The sequence below is a fragment of the Lemur catta genome, chromosome 2 (assembly GCF_020740605.2).
Source record: "Lemur catta isolate mLemCat1 chromosome 2, mLemCat1.pri, whole genome shotgun sequence".
NCBI lineage: Eukaryota > Metazoa > Chordata > Mammalia > Primates > Lemuridae > Lemur > Lemur catta.
The window spans coordinates 126,284,907-126,303,215 of NC_059129.1; the positions used below are offsets into that span (position 1 = coordinate 126,284,907).

Consider the following 18,309-nt stretch of genomic DNA (forward strand, 5'->3'; position numbering starts at 1 on the left):
AATTCACAATTGCAAAGATGTGGAAACAACCCAAGTGCCCATCAATACATGAGTGAATTAATAAAATGTGGTATATGTATACCATGTGGTACTATTCAGCCACCAAAAAACAATGATGATCTAGCACCTCTTGTCTTATCCTGGAGAGAGCTGGAACCCATTCTACTAAGTGAAGTATCCCAAGAATGGAAAAATAAGCACCACATGTACTCATCATCAAAATTGGTTTTAACTGATCAACAACTAAGTGCACATATAGCAATAACATTCTCTCTTTTTTCTTAATCTAGCAAAAATTTTGTTGATTTTATTTATCTTTTCAAAAAGGCAACTCTTTGTCTGTCTGATCTTTTCTATAATTTCCTAGGATCTATTATTTCATTTATTTCTGCTCTGATATTGATTATTTATCTCCTTCTGCTAACGTGGGCTTACTTTTCTTCTAGTTTTTAAAGATTTAACATTATGTTGTTTATTTGTGATCTTTATTCTTTTTTGGTATAGGTGTTCATTGTTATAAATTTCACTCTTAGAACTGTTTTTGCTGCATCTCATAAGTTTTGGTATGTTGTGCTTTCATTTTCATTTGTCTCAAGATATTTTTAAATTTCACTTTGAATTTTTTTCTTTGACCAGCTGTTTGTTTAGGAGCATGTTGTTTAATTTCAACATATTTATAAATTTTCCAATGTCTTCTATTACTGATTTCTAGTTTCATACCATTGTGGTAAGAAAAGATACTTGATATGATTTCAATCTTCTTAAATTTGTTGAGGCATGTTTTGTGGCCTAACATATTATTTATCCTGGAGAATATGCTGTGTGTTCTTGAGAAGAATGTGTATTGTGTTGCTATTGGATGGACTATTCTGTATATGTCTGTTAGGTCAATGTTGTCTAAAGGGTGGTTCAAGTTGAATATTTCCTTATTGATTTTCTGTTTGGATGATCTGACTATTGTTAAAAATAAGATTGAGACTTCCAATTTTTATTGTATTGAAGTCTCTCTCTCTCTTCAGGTCCACTAATACTTGCTTTATATATTAATATTTATGCGTTCCAACGTTGCTTTACATATTTAGGTGCTCCAATGTTTTTATATCTTGATGATTTGATTCCTGACAAAAATTTTTTAGATTTGGTTCTCAGTTTGACTGTTGTTGGCATATAAGAATGCTACTGATTTGCAAACTAGTACAACCTCTGTGGAAACTAATATGGAGATACCGCAAAGAGCTACAACTACAAATGGTAGTAGAACTACCATTTGATCCAGAAATCTAATTACTGGGCATCTACCCAAAGGAAAAAAAACATTCTATGAAAAAGACATCTGTATTAGAATGTTTATAGCAGCACAATTCACAATTGCAAAAATGTGGAAACAGCCCAAATGCCCATGAATACATGAGTGGATTAACAAAATGTGGTATATGTATACCATGGGGTTCTACTCAGCCACAAAAAACAATGGTGATTTATCACCTCTTATATTATCCTGGATAGAGCTGGAGCCCATTCTACTAAATGAAGTATCACAAGAATGGAAAAACAAGCACCACATGTACTCACCATCAAATTGGTATGAATTGATCAAGACTTATGTGCACATATAGTAGTAACATTCATCGAGTATTGGGAAGGTGAGAAGGGGGAGGAAGGGATGGGTATATACACAGCTAATGGGTGTGGTGTGCACCGTCTGGGGGATGGACAGGCTTCAAGCTCTGACTCGGTTGGGGCAAAGGCAATATATGTAACCTAAATGTTTATACCCCTGTAATATGCTGTAATAAAAAAAAATTTTTTTTTCAGAAAGTGAAAGGGTGAATTGATATTGAGTGGGTAAATGACATTTCCAACAGTGTCTAAACATTTGAATTAGCATGGAGTTCTGAAGATCATCAGGATGAATTGTAGGTGCCCCCTTCCCTAAACAATAGAATCAATTTTCTTCTGATAAGCATCAACGAATATTTTTTTTAAAAGGCCACATCCTCCATCAGACTCTTGTATCATGGTATTTGTCAATGGGGGTAATTTTCTCCTTATTTCAAGACTACTGTTATCTATACACCCTGGAAAAACCATGTATATGCATCTATGTATATTTTTGAGGTATCAGTATACATATATAAATGATAATAGTTTTCACTTTCATTCACATAGAGATATGGTGTGGAAAGTACATCTCTCAAAAAAGCCTAGAAAAGTGTCAGTAAATATTACTAATTGTATTTAGTGTATAAATACTGACATGTTATTTGTTTAACACCATCATGCAACTAATTAGTGACACAGTCTAAGACTGGAATATCTTTGTTATCCTTAAGGTTAGCGTAGTACATAGAACTCAGTTCTCTGGGGAAAAAAAGAGGAATTATGCATCCTGCATAATTTTTTTTATGTCAGATTATACTTTAAAGTCCATATAGAATTATATTAAGCCCCTCCTTTCAAATTTTCATTTAAACTTCATTGGTTATCTGAATATTCTAAATAATGGTAAATTCCATAGGCAGGCATTTTCTGGTTACAGTGTTGGTCTAATAGTCTTCCCTAAACATACCTCCTGCCTCCTGCTGTTGTATCTCCATGTTTCAAAGTCATGTTACTTTTACTGCTTCAAATAGGACTCTGATAAATTCTTGTGCCTGTTGTTCATGTTCTCTCTATCTTGAATTCTCTCTCTAACCCCCAACTTTCCATGTCAAAATCAGCTCATTCTTCAAGGTACACAATTGATTTTGTATCTGCCATATTGTGTTTTCATAACTCCTCAACATTCTGTTTTCTTTCCACCTTAGAATGTTACATGATTTGCATTTTTATCTGGCATTTATGTTAATTTGCCTTGGGTTATGAATATTTGAGTAACTTTCTTTATGTAACTAAAGATTGCGAGCCCTTTGATGGAAGTGACTGTGTCCTCATTTATATTTCCAACACCTAAACTTGCATAAGGAAGATGTTCAAGGCATCACATTGCGAGAGTCTTTATGACTTATGATTGAGAGATATTGTATACATTTCTTGAATAATTATGCATTAACACCTGGTGCTATGCCGACACTCAGCAACAAAATATGTTTCAATACAACAGAAAACAAAGCATGTAAAAGGAGACAACTGTGGGAACACAAGAGTTCCAGGGGGGCCAGGTGGGCACCAAGAAAATGAGCATACATAATTCATTGAACTGGTACATCACATAAAAGCAATCTCATGAGAAACGAATTCGAGGTCTGATTACCCTGTTTGAACTCATGAGGGTTTTTAGAGCCCAGTTCATTTTCAAAATGAAAGACTTCCAAACATGGGCTGCTGCCACCTTTAGGGATTAAAATATTCATCACAGTGAGAGGATAGAGCAGCTTTGAACAAAACCAACCACTTGTGGTTAGCAGAGAGGATGCTGAAGTCTTGACCTTGTTTGCTTTAAGTACCATGTTGGGCTTTCCAAATATATTAAAAAAAAGCAACAGGAAAATTGTCAATTATATGTATGTTTAAGAAATTAGTTGATATCTGCCACCTGGGACCAAATGTTACTTCCAGTATTTTTCCAGTTATTCAGTGTTTCAAAAATTATCTATAGTATACTAAAGTTCTCTTAAAGATCGTGCTTTTTCTTGCTCACAGTGCTAGAATTCACATGTGGAGAGCTATAAAATAATGGAAATCTTTAAAAACTAACATTTTCTTTTCTTTTTTTAAAGAAAACATGCAGCTATGGTACTTACAGCATTACATTGCTTACCTAAAACATGGAGGAAAGAGAAATTGTTTAAAGTCATATGACAGGTTATTATTTTGGTTAATGTGAAATGTTCATCTGACAAGCTTATTGAGTTTGATTTGTGTGCATAACTCCACAGCAAACCGATATTTTATCTGATATCCCTTCCCCCCACAAACCGACACCAACGAATGTGCCATCTGAAAAAACAAAAACAAAACAAAAAAACCACCTGGAGTATTAAAGTGATTTAACCAGTATGATTTATGTTAATGGTACAGAAGAGAATATTTTTTGGTTCTCAAAAACATAACAGGCAATTGGTGTGCCATATTGCAGTATGGTTTTAGCTATCAACATGTCAAGATTTAGTTTTGCTGTTAACATTTTACGATTTAGAAGGCTCTAAGAATATGTGCAGTATAGCAACAACACAGGCTTCATTCCCTCAGCTATATTTATTGGGCTCTCATTTTTCCCTCTTTTATAGAAGAAATTGAAAAAGAAAGAGTGGGAGAGATGGACAGGCATCCACTCAATATATTTCATTTTCTTTATTATGTCAAGTAATGAGAAATAAACAGACAGAAACTGAGTTCTTAATAGCTTATGCTCAGACCAAAGAGGATTTGAAATAGAGGACTCCACCATATATTTTTATTGGTTTAATATTTCCAACAGATAACATAACCATATCAAGGAACATACCACTTGATCCCAGACCTTCATCAATTACAAGAGTCTCAAGGTTAAGGATATATTGTGCCTGCTACTGGATTGGGAGTTCCTGGTGATATTATCATACATAGAGTAACATAGTGAGTGAGAGGCTGGTCAAAATCACCAGAAGACTCTATATTGCACGTAAAGTTTAATTCTCCCAGACCAAGACTTCAAGTGGAAGAGCAAGGCTACAAGGCTGCAGCAAACGAGGCTAAGTTGATAGATAAAGAGTAAATTAGTGTAAAATATTAATTTATTACATAATCAGGACTTAATCTGTAACATTAAGGACAAGGCCATCTTTGGCTGATCATCATTTTCTAGCTCTATGAAGATGGCTTTTATCCCATATTGATTCTCCTGAGACCACCATCAATACTGGTATTTATGTAACTATTGAAACTCAAGCTTAACACCAGACACAAAGACTTAAAATAATGAGATATGTAGGATATACAAACATCTTTATTCCATGATCAAATAAAATATTTTAAACTCTGCATACATTTTTAAATGATATTTCACTATGAGCCAGATGGAGTTATTTTTAAAGTAATTCTATTTTACAGCTTTTTGAAAGGAAGGATTTTCCTTTTAAAATGGACTCAGCTACTCATCAAAAAGAGAGAACATTATGTTTTTGGCTAAGTCTTTCTTTAAAGAACTCAACATAAACAAAAGAAAAAAATTCTAAAATGTGTTTTTAATTTCCATGCATGAGAGATTGGAGTCATTCAGACTTAAGAGAGAAAGAATATATTTTTTAAAGTGTGTGTGTTGTATGTTTGTGTATCATGGTGCCATTAACTGCATTTTCACATATAAAATTAATACTTTTCTCATCAGCAAAAAAAGTGACTCTTTTAAGTCTTTACATCTTATTCTTTTTCAGCATATGAGAAGATAAATTTTAGAGTACTTACATTAAGGTAAATGGTAGCTACTTCAGTTATCATTGAGTTAGTCTCAAAAACAAGCACACACACATAAACATATATATATGTATATACCTATCTTTAGAGCAGTTTTAGGTTCACAACAAAATTGAAGTGAAGGTACAGAGATTTCCCATATACTCCTTCCCCCCACACATGCATAGCCTCCTCCACTGTCAACATCCCCCCCAAAATGGTAATATTGACACTTCATTATTACCCAAGTCCACATTTCACATTAGGGTTCACTCTTGGTAGTGTATATTTTATGGGTTTGGATAATTGCAAAATGGCATGTACTCTTCATTATAGTATTATACAGAATATCTTCACTGCCCCAAGGGACATATATTTTAAAAACATAAATGTAATATTTTCTCCCACACAGGAAACAGAATAAATAGGACAAAATAAATATCACTTCATTTAGCAAGTCATCTGGCCAAGAATGTTACTAGAGTTTAGGTACAACTTGCTCCACAATAATTTAAATTTTACATGGCAAATTTTTAATTTTTAAATTATGTCATTCTAAGCATTGGCAAGCTGATATTGCTCAGTCAGTCATCTCCCCTACTGAGTGAAAAATAATTCAAAATAGTTTTTAAAATAAGTGTAGAGTGTCACCAACATGTTTTTTAATTGTTACGGTCTGACTAACAATGTCTACCATCCCCAAACCAGTTCATTCAAGGGCCCCATTATAAGTTAAGGCAGAAATGTTCCTTCAGCCCTTTGGGAAGTGCTAGTATTAATATTTGTCCCAAGATGTTTGGAGTATTTTCTTTGTATTAAAACCACAAAATTTACTTGCTTCTTTCAAAAAGCACCATGAGTTGGGCTGCTTTATAGTTAGTTTATATGCTTCCTGAGCTTTGGGACTAGGTCTTTTCCATTTTTTGTATAAATGAAATAATAAGTGTGAAAGTGCCTGGTACATACTAAAAACCAAGCAAATATTCTACTTAAAAATATTAGAACAGGTTGGGTATAAACAAAACAAAACACTGATATTTACTTTGGGCTCAACTGAAAATGATATAAAGTCCCAAAGTAGTGACTACTGGATCAAAGGATATAGATAGCTATAAGACAAACTATCTCTCAAGTAGAGAGATTAAATACATATCTGAACAGATCTGATACATTTTGCAGAGTACCCCATGCTACAGTACATGAAACAGGTCATTGTTAAATTATTTACAGATGATAAGCCATTAGAAAACCAATGTGATGTAAGAAAATATTATTCCAGTGTAAAACAAAATTTTTCAAAGTGGCTATAGTGAAAGGCCTAGCAATGGCCATTTCATAAAATGAATTCCAGCTAACAGCATAGCAGCCCATAAAATGAAATTACATTCTCTCTGTATATGTCAGCACTGATGATATCAAATCAATAACTCTGTGGCTGTCAAGCTGAGGTTGAATTTGTGGGGAGGAAAAAAAACATGTTACATAGTCCATCTATATGATTTCATATAGAGACATTCATTTTTTAAATCAAAACATGCTTTCAGAAAAGTTAAAGAGAAGCAATTATACTTTCAGGTGATTTATACTTTTAGTAACTTGAAATATTTCTAATAGATCTTGAAATGAGCTGAATGAAGGATTAAAATATTTGCATTTATATCTCAATAATATTTTAACAGATTTGTTTACTATGTTGTATTTACATATTAAATGAAGGAAAAAATGGGGGCAGGGAGAATTTCCATTAAATATATAGTCATTCTAGTCAATTAGAATGATCAATTATGATATTTCTTAAAATTTGAGAGCAATAAATTTTTAGAAATGTATGGTCTTTTATTAGAACCAAATATATTTTATGTGCAAATAACAATAATGCCATCTGTTACTTGTTTAGAGTTATACAGTTTACAATGTTTTTATATAATTATAATTATAGTGATTATTTGGTGATTATTATGCAACATGTACAAGGTATACATTATAATCCTGTGAGTGCATTAGATAATCAAGATTTTAAAACTTATGAATCTTGCTCAAATAAAAAAATAGGAAGTGAAATCATAATTTGTACCTACTTCATGCCCCATAACCTCAATTATATATTCCATAAGTATTATTCCATTAATTTTGATGAGAATGATTTACTGTCATGCAAACACATGTCCTAGGTCTTGGTCACTATGTATATGTTGACTGTATTCCATTGACCCTAATGTCTCACTCAACCTGGAAGGACCAACTATGGTCACCTTTTTTGGCTAAGCAAATGACTTGTGATGTCTCCAAATAAATAGTTTCTAACTATTTTCTTTTGCTATTATATTTTAATTTTTCTTGAGAAGCTCTCTTTCAGAAGTATATTTTGTCCTGAATTTGAATTATTTTTGTTTATATCCCACCTCATAGAAAACATAGGAAATAATATATTTCTGACTCAAATGTCATGTTGTTTGCTAATAATAGTATCCCACACTCTATTTATTTGAATCCTACTCGGCCACATGCCAGACATCCAAATAATTAAAAATATGAAAACACTGCTCTTGAATGTATCTTGAACACTATCCATAACTCTTCCCCTATTACTACTTTAATTCTACCAAATTTGTGAACTGTTTTTTATTGCTGAAACACTACAAGGAGAGACTGCCTGGAGTCTCATTTTACCCTCCAATATATTGCCCAAATTGATATCAGACTTACCACTGGAAATTATCACCATTTGGCCACAAATGTTCAATAGCTCCCTACCATTCTCAGAAAATTCCAAGATCTCTAACATGACATGCGAAGCCCTCATAATCTGGTTTCTGTGTTATCACCGTCCATTCCTCTTCTCCCTATTCCTTTCTCTCTCCAGTCTCCTCATTGAATATGTCAAACCTGTTTATGGCTTTGGAAAATAATCATTTTCCACAAAGGCCAAGGTATTATGTATTCTGAGCAAAAGAAATCACATGAGTAAAAGATAATGATTTGAAGTGGCATGGTGTGTACAAATAACTAATACAGTAGAGCGGTATAGGATGGTAAAACATAAGAGCTGCTCTTGTATTGAGCATTCTCTGATTTTATTTGGGTAAAATTAATTGTTCCTTTCTTTGTATCATTAAATGTGTATATGGTGTTATACTTATTTGTTTAGCTACTAAAAATGTTGTACCACCAGGTTTGGATTTGTTTGTATTTGTAAAACTAGAACTAAGCAGTGTTTGACTTGTAGGCACTTACATGTTTGTCAAAAAATTTAACTTTTAAGAAATGATTTAAGAATTGATAAACTAATTTCAGGATTTCAGATCACTGAAATTTTTATAAAACCCTTTATAAAAATTTAAACATGGTGGTATGTCCTGCTTTTTAGCAATCATGATACGTCTATAAAAGTTTACACTGGACTTTCTGATCCCAGTGGCTGCAGTGTGATCCCAGTGGCTACAGCAACAGGAATTTCAATAAATTCAACAGGAATTTTGATAAATATTAACTTTTAAAAAAAGCAATTAAATCTATTCACAGGAATCTATTGGCAAGTCATCCTGAGAAGGAAATAGAAATATTAATAGTTATCCTAACCCATATATTGTTAATCTATGATAAAAAAAAAACCTGTGACTGGAATTTCATTTTGTTCAAACACAGAACACTTATAAAAATATTGTAACAATTTGAAATAATAATAATGTCATAAGGGAATGACATTGGCTTATTTTAGAATTTTAATCTAATAAATTTGTAGAATGTTCATTTTGAATAGTAAAGTTAAAGTAAAACCAAGAGGGGAGATGCTTTATTGATGTGTTTTATTTATGCAAACGAAGATTTAAAGCTTCAAGATCAAGATGGGAGCTTATCCATGATCAAGTGGGATTTATCCCTGGAATGTAAAGATGGTTCAATATACACAAATCAATAAATGTAATGTACCACATTGACAGAATAAAGGACAAAAAAAACATGATTATTTCAATAGATGCAGAAAAAGCATTTGACAAAATTCAATACCCTTCCATGATCAACAGATTTGGTAGAAAAGGAATGTACCTCAACACAATAAAAGCCTTAAATGACAAGCCCACAGTTAACATCATACTCTGAGATGAAAAGTTGAAAACTTTACTTCTAAAATCAGAAACAAGCCAGGCGCGGTGGCTCACACCTGTAATCCTAGCACTCTGGGAGGCTGAGGCAGGAGGATCGCTTGAGGTCAGGAGTTCGAGACCAGCCTGAGGAAGAGCGAGACCCCGTCTCTACTAAAAAATAAATAAATAAATAAATAAATAAATAAAATAAAATCAGAAACAAGAGAAAAATGCCCATTCTCACCACTTCTTTCAACATAATACTAGCTGTCTTAGAGCAATTAGGCAACAGAAAGAAATAAAAGGCATCTTAATAAGAAAGCAAGAAGTGACATACTCTCTGTTTGCTGGCAACATGAACTTATATATAGAAAACCCTAAAGACTCCACCGAAAAACTGTTAGAACTGATACACAAATTCAGTAAAATTTCAGGATATAAAAAATCAAAAAATACAAAAATCATCAGTATTTCTACACTTTAAAAATGAGCTATCTGAAAAAGAAATTAAGAAAACAATCTCACAATAACAACACCACCAACAACAAAAATAAAATGCTTAAGTGTAGATTTAACCAAGGAGGTAAAAGGTCTGTATATGGAAAACTATGAAAATATTGTTGAAAGAAATTGAAGAAAACATAAATAAATGAAAATATATCCTGTGTTCATGGATTAGAAGAAATAATATTGTGAAATGTTTATAGTACCCAAAATAATCTACAGATTCAACATAATCACTATCAAAATTCCACTGTCATTTTTCACAGCATTAGGAAAAAAAAATACCGAAATTCATATGAAACCATAAAAGGCCCCTAATAGCCAAAGAAATTTGGAGCAAAAGGAACAAAGCTGGATACACCACACTACCTAACATCAAAATATACTGCAAAGGTATAATAGTCAAAACAGCATGGTATTGGCATAAATACTAACACATCTACCAATGAACAAGACAGAAAATCCAGAAATAAATACACACATTTGCAGACAATTTATTTTTAATAAAGGTACTGAGAACATACAATGGGCAAATGGACAGTCTCTTCAAAAAATGGTGCAAGGAAAACTGGATATCTGCATGTAGAAGAATGAAATTGGATCTTTATCTCATACCATATACAAAAATCAACTCATCATGGATTAAAGACTTAAATGTAAGAACTACAGGTGTAAAACTAGTAGAAGAAAACAGGGTTAAAGCCCCATGACACTAATCTGGGCAATGACTTTTTGGATATGATCCTGTAGGCACAGGCAACAAAAGCAAAAATAGACAAATGAGATTGTCAGAAGCTTTGTGCGGCAAATGAAACAATTAACCACAGTGAATGGACAACACACAAAGTGGGAGAAAATATTTGCGAACAATACATCTGAGAAGGGGTTAATATCCAAAATGCAGGTGTGTGCCAGGTAACAACAGGTCTGTCAATGAGGGACTGCATATGCAAGGTGGTCCCATAAGATTATAGTGGAGCCAAAAAATTCCTATTGCCTGGTGATATAATATAGCTATCCTAATATCAGAATGAATGTATTACTTTTTCTATGTTTAGATATGTTGAGATACACAGATACTTACCATTTTGTTACAATTTCCTACAGTATTCAGTACAGTAACATGCTGTACAGTTTTGTAGCCTAGGAGGAAAAGGCTATACCATACAGCCTAGGTATGCAGTAGGCTATACCATCTAGGTGAGTGAGGTGATGGTTATGTTAATTAAATTGACTTAATCATTCTACATTTTTTATATATATATAAATGTATATCTCAAATCATCACATTGTATCTCATAAATATACACAATTATGATTTATTGATTAAAGCTAATAATAATAGAAAAATAAGTAAGCTTATTACTTAATAAATTGTAAAAACTTCTTTGGTTTTGTCTAATACTTTCTTTTTTATGTTATCTCTTCATCTAATTGCACAAAGAATAGTTATATTTGCAATTCGGTTTATTTTTAAAATATTTTTACTTTTAAAACTTATAATAAACTAAGTAATACCTGTATAATAGTAAAGAAATCAACTAATTTCTGTTCCATCTCCTCTCATCACCAGTTCTATTCCTTGGAAGATTTTGACTGGTTAAAATCTGTTTCCTTTGCTAGTTACTTTACTAATACTTTAGTATTACTAAAATAATATATTTATATCATAATTTTAAAATTTTTCAAATTTTTTATACTTCCAATTTTGACACTTGGGAATATAACGTTCTCTACTCTCAGCCCAATTATCAAATACAGGTTTTCAGTCTCTTTCTAGAGTGTTTGTTACGAGCAAGGCTTTTGTCAGCACTACATACATGCCACTGAAATATAACATCCCCATAAGTTGGGCACTATTATCCCATTGAAGTGATTGAAGTAAAGAGAGGTATGACCTGCCAAGTGTCTATAGCCAGCAAGTTGTGGCTCCAGGGATCTATGATTACTAGAGATCTATCTTCATACCATCATCTCTTAATTCATAATATTTTTTAACTTCTTTCTTGGTGATGAGGATTTTTATTCATTCTACAAATATTTGTCTCCAGATTTAATAGTTTGCCTATCATTTCTGTGAAATATAATAGCCAAAACTCTTACTATTAGCTTCTTTTATTCTAGAAGGAGAAGAAAGATAATAAGCATTAATTAACAAATATCCAAGACTTAGTAGGGCAATGTTAATGGAGAGTAACTGAGTGGCTGCTTTAAGAAGGCTTCTCCAAGGACAAAACATTTCATCAGAGACCTGGATAGGAAGAGAATTGAAACTCTTTTAGACAGAGAGATGAGCTAATGCTTAGTTTGAAGAGCAAAAGCCAGCTGGTTTGTTTATGAACAGGAAGAAGTCAAAGTGACAGGGAAAGAAGAGACATAAAAGAAAATAAGGTCCAAGAGTTAATTAGAGGCCGGATCATGCTGTCCTTTGTATGCCAAGTGCAGCAGACAGCATCAAATGCCATATTCCGTTCACACTCACAGTCCCGGTAGAAGTACAATGTCTTATACCTGCGATTCTTTGCTCAGAAATTTCTGTCTCTGGAGAGCTGAGCAGTCTGGAAGTGCCTGAGTGCAGCCTTTGGCCAAAGAATGATGGAAGTCAGAATACATTTACTACAGTTTTCTTGCGCTGTGATTGGACAATCCGAAGCATGTTCCATACTAGCTTTCAGAAGTCTCAGGATCTGTTTCTGGGAAAATCCCAACTAAGAAGGTTAAATCTAAAATCTTGGACTTTATTCTAAATTTGTTAGAAAACAATTAAAGACTTTTTAGCAAAGAAGTACCATGATCTGAGTTACTTCTTTTTTTTTAGAAACTGATTTTTATTTTCTGTCAACCTTATTTCCATCCTGTTTAAGAGCCTCTGGAAGAACAGCTTAAGATCACTCAATGGTTGTTCCTACACATTGAGTAGTCTGAGCTGTGGGAACCTCAGACCAGTCTTCCATGGCAGGCTGAGCGTTCATCTTCGGTGGGGAACTACTGAGTAGGCACCGAGGGCACCTGCCGCCTTCAGACCAGTCTGCAACCTCCGGTTGAGTAGCAGTAAACTCAGGAGCTGGAGCAGTCCATTCACCCTGAAATTCCTCCTTGATCACAGCTTTCTCAGCGGCAGCCTGCTCTTCCTTTCAATTGCTTCAGAATCTCTGTAAAAGTAGAGATCAAGCATGACCTCCCACAGGTGTTCACAGGAGATGGTGCCACACATGCAGAGAACTTCCTCGGCCACCATCTACCACATCAGACGCGTTGCGTGAACACCCTTGTTGTTGCATGGGATGGTGATGTCCACATAATGCAGAGGAAAATCTGTGTTACACAGAGCAATGGCAGGCGGGATAACATAAGATGTCTCTGTGGTCAGTAACCACCAGCAGATGTAACTCCCAGAATTTGACCTGGATCTGGTTAGTGAAGTTTCTGGAAGTGAAGCAACCAGCAATAGGAGTGACTCCAGTGGTAGGAGCAAACTTTATTAATTAAAGTTCATTGTTTATATTGAGGCTCATTCTTTGTGTTCTGCATTTTTATGGATTTTGATCAATGTTTAACTGTCTATATATTGACACTTTTTTGTGGGTTGGAAGATTGATTGTTCTTTTTTTGTTCCATAATATGTTGAGTGGATGTACCACAGTTTATTTATATATTCACTTATTAAAGGACATCTGAGTTGCTTGTAGTTTTTAGTGATTATGAATAAAGCTGCTATAAATATCAGTGTGCAGGTTTTTGTGTAGACATAAGCTTTTAACTCAATTGCATAAATACCTTGGAGCACAATTGCTGCATTGTATGGTGAGGCTATGTTTAGTTTTCTGGGAAACTACCAAAATGTCTTTCAATGTGGCTGTATCATTTTTGCATTCCCCCACAAGTGAGTGAGAGTTCCTGCTGCTCTATACCTTCCCATCAGTTGGTTATTTGTCAGTTTTATGAATTTCAGCCATTCTAATAGATGTATAATGGTATCTCATTATTATTTTAATATGCAACTCCCTAATGACTTATGATATTGAGTGTCTCTTTATACATTTCATATTTATATATCATTTTTGGAGAGGTGTCTCTTCAGATCTTTTGCCAACTTTTTAATTGTTATATGCTGGAACTGAAACTAAAGTATAAAAGCATTTTTTACTAATTTTTGTAGAGGACTTGTTATTCTTTTAATATTTGACAGTGATATGACTAGGTTTTTTTATTTTTTGTTTTTACTCATTTTGCTATATAGGACTCAATTCGTGTCCTTCATGAGAAATTGTAGTTTATTATTTTTATTTAGAAAATACTTTCCAACACTAATCAATTTTCTCTGTTCTGCTGAAAATCATGTTAGTTGAGTGTTGGCACTTTTGGGTTAATTGTTTATGTCTTTCATCAAATCTCTCATACTTTCTATCTTTTTGTTCTATTTTCAAAGGAATTTTCTTGGCCTAGTTTTCCTAGCATTGCCTTATTCCCTCATTATTACTTTCCGGAGGATTTTGTTCTTATTTTGTGAATGCAATATCTTCTTGAATATCTCAAGACATAATAGTTAGATTGTTTTCTTCTAAATATACATTATCTTTGTTTACTCCAGAATTATTTTTCTCTTTCTTCATCTCGGTCTGTTTTCACCTTGTTGGAGGTTTTTCTGAAATGCTTTATGACATTGCTTTTCTGTTTTGGAAGAAATAAGGCAGTAAAAAGCTGATTTCTTTGTATTTGGTAGAAATTGTCTTTGTATGTGAGTGGAAATGTTCAACTGGAGACTTAGTTTTATACTAATCAGAAAGTCAATAATTAATTCAAAGAAACCCTCAATGTCAGGGTGTGAAGACCTTTAACTGGAATGTTCTTCACTTTTGGAAGTAGTTCAGGAAGGGAATTTTCATAATTAGAATTTCAATTATTTTCTGTTTTCAATCCTTTCAATCCTCCCCACTGTATTTGGAATTTACAAGTTCTTCAAGGCCCAAAAGTGACATTTCTTAAACTGCAACTCCCTCCATCCTGCTCATTATCCTCTAATACTTTGTTATATATATTTATATCTAGATTTATATCTATATTTGTAACTATATGCATATCCACTGTCCATCTATCTAATGATGAAAATTAGAAATCTCAAAATTAAATGAATAATTTGAAAAAAGAAATAGCCTAATAAATCTCTTATTTGTTTCTAAAAATTCCTAAGAGTAATAAGTAGAACGAAAATCAAACTAGTTGCAAGGGAAAAAAACGAAACAGAAGTTAGTATTAAGTAAGAGTTTATTCCATCTGAGAAAACTTTCCTCCTCTCATCTTAGATATTCAAGACAAGACTGTTCCATGAGTTACTGAGAAGGCACAAAAGCATATCAGAAAAGATTTACTATTCATTGTAGCTACAGAAGTAAAGAAAAACGATGTCTTCACTACTTAAGGAGAGAGATTCAGTGCTTTGTCAAAAAGCTACAATCCTTTCTGGGGAGTAGGAAGTGTTTGTAAGTTGGAAAGAAAACATCTAAGTGTGGGAGAAGAATCCAGCTGGAGACACAATGGACTTATTGAAAACATTTTCATGCCATAATTTTGCTTTGCTGGCCATGGTTCTATAAATATTGCAATAACCTTACTTCCCACTCCACATGCACAACCAGCACCATGAACGTTCTTACCAGTGCTCCGTTACAGCATATAGGCACACTGCACTTGAGCCATCAGTGGGCAAAGTGAGGATACCACTTAGTTTTCTGATAAAGCAAAAATATAATGTAAGTTAAGAAAACTGTTGTCCCTGCTATCTGGAACTTTTTAAGTCAAGGTTTGCCCATTACTTACTGAGGACAAACAAATGTTTATCTGAAAAAGTCTTCTATCTGTAAGCCAGAGAAGTCTGAACTGTTATCACTTCCAGTGTTCATAGACCTATTCTCCCACTCTTGACCATTGTCCCATGTCAATCCATTTCTCCTTCTCTTTATTAACATTCTTTTCTTGCATTTCAGTTTTTCCATGTCTGGCTGTCAGCTTTTCAAAATAATAACCATTAATTTATATAATTAATTTCACTGAGGAGGTATCAGTTTACAGTACTGCCAACATACTGGGCACTTTGTCAGGGGTTTTCAGGAATCACACGTCGTTCACAAAAGAGATGCATTGCTAATGATAACAAAGAAGACGTTATTACACACTGGCAGTAAAAATATTATGGCTGCTCTGAAAATATTTTCTAAGCACCTGGGAGTTGGGTTGGGAGTATTTCTCATCTGCAACTTCAAAATCATATCACATAGTAATTAATACTTACATATAAGGCTGGCCTTGATTAAAGTAGCTACAAGTGGAACATTGCTGATTCATGTCTCACTTTTTTATGATATCTACCCTCCTCCTACTGTGTTTAAAACAACAACAAAACAGCAATAACATTGAAAATGGACAATAGAACTAATGTCCATTAATAGAAGGAGTAGAGACCAATAAAAATTGTTAATACTAAGAGTCATACTTTAGATGACGTTGTGGACCACCTCTGTGAACTCTGTGAAATGTTATACTCAAGAAACAGTAAATTATAATTGATATGTTAGCTTTGAATTTCAACCTCTGATTGAGACTACTGACACCAGGAATATGGGTGAAAATGAATTTGGAAATGGATGTAAATTCAGAGTACTTAGAAATAGCATGTTTATTGGGGCCACTTGTTTATTGGCACTGCATACATTTCTGGCGTTGGGAATCAAGAGAGCTGGAGGTACAGACCCAGGTGGAGCTGCAGGAACTGCGGGCCCAACTGCTGCCCTGCACCTACAAAGTGAGAGAGCAGATCGGTAATGTCATGTGTGAGCTACAGTGGCCGAGGCACCTTGCACAGACCCTCAAAATATAATGACCGCTGGTTTACTTCTGTTTGTATGTTGCATATCTCACGTTAGTATCTCTTGTGGACACCCCTAACCAAGAGTCATTTAAGAAAGATAATTCTGGGGAAAAGTAGTTGAGATTAGCTAAGCTGAAACAGTACAAAACCACCATAACTGGAAATAATGAAAGTTTGCAAAATTGCGCAAGGTATGGATTCTCTCCTATTTGTGCAGTTGCTGTACTGAGCAGTCGCTGAGTAATTAAAATCTCGCCATCAGAAGTGTCATTATTAGAACCCTGTTGGTGCTCTCAGATGTGAAGTCAAGCATGGCACTTTATTGCATGGCATCCTGTGAATTCCTGTACCTTATCAGCAGCTAGTGATTCTTTTGATGGCATAGCAATAAAATTATACATTTTATAGCTATAAAATGAATAATACACCTATATCTATAAAAGCTAATAAGCCCTCCTTCTTTCTCCCTAGTCCTTCTCTATTGCATTTGTGTGCACTCACATGAGCAGGCACACACACACACACACACACACAACACATAGCCTGAGGTAACACCATAAATTACCTCAGCATTAAAGAGAAAAATTGTTCTGGTCGAGTGTATTTAAGAAAAGTACTGTGAATGTGCACAGAGATGACACATGTGCAAATAAAATGAAAGGAATTTGGTTTTGATCTAATGGTTTCATCGATTTGTAGGATTGTAATTACCTGCACAGGAGCTTAAAATAATACAGGCAGTAAGTTTCAGGAGTTATCTTATTAAATGAATATGTTATTTGTATTCTATATGGAAATTAGCTTGTGTGTTTTGACTTTATGCATGAGGCTGGGACCCCCTGGGTCCTGTGGGGACCAGGCACAGCTGATTTCTTCATCTGCAAGGCAGAAGCCTGACAGCCACAGATGTGAGCTGCTCCAGCTTTAGGTGTGAAAGCTGCTTTGTGAAGCCAGAATTCAGGCAATTAAGCAAGTTCCCCTCCTGGTAAGCTGGTACTTAGCCAGGGCACTGGCAAGGCTGCCCCCACCGCTCCAGGCGGAGGGCTTGGTGAGACGGAACACCTGAAGCCACTTGCTGAAAGAGAACAAAGACTCAAAAACTGAAATGTTGAGGACCTCTGTTTTAAAATTGTTTTAGCCGTTAACTCTGCATTCTACAGACAGGTTAAAATAAAATATAAAGAACTCAAGACAGCATCATAAGTAATCACATATAACTCCTTAGATTTACCAAGCACGTTTATTATGCATTACATTTGGTATGTTATATATTAATCATCTATTATTAATATATCACATCTTAATTTTTACAGAAATAAAGTGAAGTATATATGACTATTGTTATTTGGAGATTAGAAAACCGAGGCTCAGAGCAAATCAGTGCCTTACTGTAGGTTATACAGCCCATAAGTGGCCAAGCCAGGACTGAAATCCAAATTCCCCTAGTTCAATCCAGGCTCAAGTTTAAATACTTTATAAGCA

General features: G+C 34.1%; 1 pseudogene; it reads right to left on the minus strand.

Annotated features, from left to right (window-relative positions):
* Window positions 1-12,850: 12,850 nt before the first annotated feature.
* LOC123632149 lies at window positions 12,851-13,444 on the minus strand (annotated as a pseudogene).
* Window positions 13,445-18,309: the final 4,865 nt, after the last annotated feature.